This window comes from Hylobates moloch, unplaced genomic scaffold, assembly GCF_009828535.3.
Source record: "Hylobates moloch isolate HMO894 unplaced genomic scaffold, HMol_V3 SCAFFOLD_16, whole genome shotgun sequence".
NCBI classification, from domain to species: domain Eukaryota; kingdom Metazoa; phylum Chordata; class Mammalia; order Primates; family Hylobatidae; genus Hylobates; species Hylobates moloch.
Window position 1 is genome coordinate 693,620 of NW_026652291.1, and position 5,637 is coordinate 699,256.

Consider the following 5,637-nt stretch of genomic DNA (forward strand, 5'->3'; position numbering starts at 1 on the left):
GGTGGTTGGAGGATAAAAATGACCCGTATGGGTTGAAGAGCTGGTGTGGCAGCTGAACAGAGCCCCACAGAGATGTCCACATCCTAATCCCTGGAACCTGTGGATATGTGACCTTACAGGGTCAAAGACACTTTATAGATGGGCTTAAATTAAGGCTCTTGAGAGGAGGAGTGGAGCCTGGATGATGCGTGTAATCACAAAGGTCCTGAGAAGGAAGCAGGAAGGTCAGAGTCAGAGAGGAGACGCAAAGATGGAAGCAGAGCCGGAGCGATGAGACTGCAGATGCCTCTGGAGGCTGAAAGGACCAGGAAGCAGATCACCCCTGAAGCCTCCAGAAGGCACACCGTCCTGCCCACACCTAGAACTGGAGCTGATAAATGCGCACGTGCTGTTTTCAACCACTGTGTTGGTGGCATTTTGTTATGGCAGCAGCAGGGAACTAATACGCCTGAGTGACCCCTTATAACCCACTAAGAAGTGCTGCCTCGGGGAAGCCAAGGTGCAGAGGAAATGGCAGCGGCAACCTTGACATCAGGTGCCCGACCCTGGTTGCAGGAGGAGGTGGGGGCAGCTCAGGTGGCTGCTAGGCCGCCGCTGGCTTCTTGGGCCAGCTTCTGGGCAGACCATCCTGCTTCATGGCATAGCCTGAAGGGCATGAGCTGAGGATAAGGCTTCCAGGTTGGCGATCGGAGCAGGCGCTGCTCAAATTGAATTGGCCCAGCTGCTAGGGGAGACTGGGCCAGAGAGGGTGGGTTCCCATTAAAGCCTGGGTGTGGGGGACATTAGCATGACTCCCGAGGGGCATGGAGGGGGCAGGTGGAGTGTGGTGGGGACGAGGAGCCCATGCAGCCGTCCCAGGACCTCTCCAGCCACCTCGGTCCACCCTGAGCCCCAGCCCTGCTCAATGGGTGTGTGGGGAGCACCTTCCCTTCTGCAGAGGAGCCAAGCTCGCCTACCCTAGTCTCAGGAGGAAGGGGCCAGCCTGGGTCCTGGGGCAAGTGCCACCTGCGCACAGAGCCCCACGGTCATCTTGGGATCTCCCAGCATCACCTGATGAGCAAGGACTGGCTGGGGAGGGGTCCCCAGAAGCACCCAGGCATCCTGGTCCTCTGGGATCCTCAGCCCCAAGTCCCTAGGGCAAGTTGGGGAGTGCACCTGTCCTCACCTCTGGCAGCAGGAATGGCAGGGCTTGCAGGCGGCAGCATGGGAACCTGCTGCTGCTCAGATTCCAGGCTAACCCACATGGACTGCTGAGCCAGAGAGCCCGATGAAGACACAGGGTTTGAAAGAAACCCATCCAAGTGGAACGATGGCAGCACCCTGACATGCCCCGCCACTGCCACATTTCCTGATCCCAGCTGTGTGGGTGCAGAGGAAGTGGACCTGGGGACAAGACCCAGGCCTGAAACGGGCACCCAGCTTTGGGGGAGAGTGAGGCAGTTAGAGGTCAGGAGTCAGTGTGGTCAGGCAAGAGTGGGAGGCGGGGTGGACAAGTGTCCCCCACCTGGTCTCGGGGGTCCTCCCCTATCATCACCGTATAAAAGACTGAGCAGGGGCAGGCGGTGGCTGAGACAGTCCTAGATGCTCCCGCCTCACCTCACACCCCTCCATCTGGGCACGAGGCCGGGCTGGATGCAAGGCTGTGGCTGGGGCGGGGCAGGGACCACAGCAGAGCTATTTTTGCTTATGTTGCTGCAGCTGCCGCAGCAAGCATCAATCATTGATGCTGTGGGCATCCCCTCCTGCGGAGGGTGGAGGCAAGCAGCGCCATCAGGCCATGGGGGCAGGGCAGCGGCTCTGCTGATGGTCAGGGCCCGGGGAGCCTCGGCTCCTCACACCAGGGCTTGCACCCCAGGCCCTGGCACCCAGCCTCAGGAAGGCCATGGGCAACCAGTGGGCTGGGCAAGTGTCCCCATCTCAGTGGTCCAGGGAAGAGGTGGAGGCTGCGTGCACAGGAGAGAGCATGTGACGCCCTCTCCCCGGGGTGACACCTACAGCAGATGTGGGGCCTTGTATGTGCCAGGGGTGGCTGTGAGTTGGGCTTGTGTCCAGTGATGCTGTGGGTGGGGGCATGAATTCCTGAGCCCAGGCCCGCTTCTGTGGTCCTCCCTAGCCGGGCATCTGTCCCCAGAGGGGCACATGGGGAGGAGACTGGAGCTGGTCGTGATGACAGGAGCGCAGGCTTCAGCTGGCAGGAAGGGACTGGGATGGGGGCTGGCAGCCACTCTCATCTTCTCCCCTGCTCCCACAGCGGTGACCCTGGAGCCCTCTTTCGGCTGCTGAGGCCCTGGTGGGTGGGAGGAGGGATTCTGGCTGGCCCCTGGGGAGCCAGTCCTCAGCTGCACATAGCCGCAGCCTGCCTGTTTGTGGGGGTACACTGCCCAAGTTGCAGGCCCTCCCAGAGGCATCTGGAGTGAGATAGAGCTCTCAGGACCCCAGGTTCCCTGAGGTGGGGAAGCTCTCTGGACAGACACCCCAAGGTGTCTTAGGACACTGTCAGCTTAACCCTCAAGCTAGGAGAAGACCCCCAGAAGGAGGGTGGGAGGGGCAGTCCTCAGCTCCCCGACAGTCACAACCAGACTGCGGCCCCAGCACTCAGGGCAGTGCAGAGTCAGAGGCCACTGCAGAGAGACAGCGGCCCTCTGTCTCAGAGTGGGCAGGAGAGGGGAGGGACGGCCTCCGGGTGGAGCAGGCCCTGCCCAGACCCCATCCTGAATTCTGGGGCCACAGGGGAGCACGGTGCAGCTGCGTGTGTGTGTCTGTGCCCACCTTGGAATTGGGCAGCCCCGTGCAGGGCAGAGGCGAAGTTCCTGGACCTGGGCAGCCGTGGTTGGTTCTGGGACCATTTCTTAGCCAGGGGTGGACAGGCCCAGTGGACACAGCTAGGGGAAGATCTCAGCCACCCCAGGCTGAGGGGCAGGACCAGGGCAAAGTCCTCCCAAGTGTGGGGTCCCCACACTCCCGTGACGCCACGCTGAACTTGTGCTCTCACTCGGTGCCCACCAAGATGGCCTGGAGGGTTCTCTCATCTTGCTGAAGGAAAACAGAGGCAGGGGCAGCAGGTAGTAGCCCAGGGACAGGGACATGTCGGAGGCAACCCCAGCTTCCCCACCAGGGCTCCATCCTCACCCATCCCGCAAAGCCGAGGGGAGTCCCTATAACCCTGTGCAGATCGTGCCAGACAATCAGGAGAGGGACCAGCTCATTTGGATGGGGACCCAGGAGGCCAAATGACTTTGTCAAGGCACACACCTAACGGGGCTGAGGACACAAAGGTGGGCGAGTGCCCTGAGCTGCCCCTTGTTCCCAGGCCCTGCAGCCAGACTCAGACACAGAGGACTGGCAGGCCAAGCCCCTGGCAGACCAGGCAGAGGCATAGACGCAGCCAGGGACACACAGAGGTGTAGGCACCCGGGCACCCTAGTGGCTCTCTCCCAGTGCCCAGGGAGTGACTGACTCCAGGCGAGCAGAGCAGGATGGGCTCCTGGGGTGGGAGGTAAGTGCAGGGCCTCTGGACCCCAGGCAACACTGCTCAGCCCTGAAAGAAGGACACTGCGAGGGGGTGGGGTAAGACCCGCGCCAGGTCACCGCATGAGAGAGAAGGTTGTGCCCATCATGCCTGGGCTCATGGGCAGGAGGCTGCCAGGGCCTCTTCCCGGCAGTGGCTCTGGCGTCTGTCTGATCTGCTGCTGGATGGCTGCCCGGTGGCTGCAGCGCAGCTAACGGGAACTGTCGAGTGAGTCATCGTGCCCCGGTGGCTCACCTGGGCCCGCTAGCTGTGCGTGGTCTCCAAATGAGCCCAGGAATGTGTGTGCCCCTGTGTGTATGTGCACACGTGCATGGGTCTGTATCCTGGTATGGGTGTTCATGCATGCAGGCCTGAGTGTGTGTGTGCCTGTCTCTGAGTGTATCAAATATCCCAGGTGGCCTGTGTCTGTGTCTTGGTGAGTTTGTGATCTTGTCTATGAGTGTGTGTGTCTGCCTGGCCCTTCCGGTACAGCCTGGCCTCTTCCCACCCCAGGAAAAGGTGTCTGTGTGTGTGTGTGTGTGTGTGTGTGTGTATGACAGAGCATGTGTGTTTGTATGTGTCTCTATGTGTATGTGTCTGTGTGTCTCTGTGTGTGTGTCTGTGTGTGTGTGTGCCTCTGTGTGTACCTGTGTATGTATCAGTGTGTCTGTCTCTGTCCGTGTCTGTGTGTTTCTGTGCCTTTATCTCTGTATGTATGTATGTGTGTGTGTATCTGTATGTGTGTCCGTGTGTGTGTGTGTCCGTGTATGTGTGTGTGTGTGTGTGTCCCCGCATCTGACCCACACCCCTGGACATTGCCAGGCAGCTCCTCATGGAGGTGGCAGTCCTCTTCTGGCTCTCTTCCAGCCCTGCCTCTCCCCACAATCCCTGCAGAACTCCACTCCTTCTGGGGTGTGCCCGGCTCGGGTCTACACCAGGCTAGGCGTCACCAAACTCTTGGAACTCCCTTGGGCCCCTGCCCTCCCTGTCCACACCCCCAGGTGTGCTGCCTTTGTGTGGTGCCCAAGCTAGATCCCAGGGAGGCTCCCACCCTCTGCACTCTGACCCTCACCAAGTCCCCTCTGCCTGAATATCCTTTCACTCCCTCCCATACCATGGCCCTGGTTCCACTGCTCCTGTTTCCAACTGTGCCCCATGCCAACACCCCTAGCCACCTGCACAGTCTTTCCTCAGCTCTCACCATGCTCAGAGACCCTGCTTGGAGCCTTAGGTGGCACCTCCTACCGACAGGAGCCCCCTCAGCCGCCTTGCTGCCCTGCCCCCGCACACTGGACCTGACTTTCAACCCCAGCCCTTTTGCCCCCATTCTCTGCACACACGCTACTCTGTCCCCTCTCTCTAGAACACCCTACACTGCTTGGCACATGCCTCACCCCTAAGGTCCCAGCTTACACTGCCAGGAGCCTTCCAGGACCCCCGTTCCCCCGCCCCCAGGGCAGTGCCGCCCTGCAGAACGCCTCGTCCTTACAGGCTTGCTTGTGTCTACACCAGACCTGGAGCCCCTGGGGCAGGGCCAGTGGGGTGCTGGTTGCCGCTGTGTCCTAGGCCCCAGGCTCTTGACAAGAATCAGCAGAAAGGATGACTCTGGGCGGGGTTCTGGCTCCAGGACGGCCCCCAGCGCTGGGCGCTCCCGCACGCAGCACCCACCCCGCAGCCCTGCCCGGGGCGCCCTGTTCCCGCTGCACTCTCTCAGCCGCGTCCTCGTATCTGCCACCCACCAGCCCCTGCAGAATTCTATCTTGTCCTTATGTTGCCAGATCACCTCCTGCGGTGCCCGCGACCGCTGTTGTCCCCGCAGGCTGCCCCCAACCCCAGCTTGTGACTAAAGTGTCTGTCTCGCCCGGAATGGGAGGTGAAGACAGCGGCAAGCCCAGGAGCCTCGGTGCGGGGATCCAGAGGTCGCTCCCTGGCGGGAGTCCAAAGTTAATTCTGCGGACGCGACAGGCGGGCAGGGGGCGCGGGGTGGGGCGGGGCCCGGCCGGGAGGGGCGAGGCTGCGGCGGCGGCAGCCAATGGGCTGAATGAGGCCGGCGGCACCGCCCGCGAGCGCGCTCCGCAGTGGCCCGGCAGGGCTGGGCGGAGCAGGGCGGGGTCCTCGCTGAGCGGCTG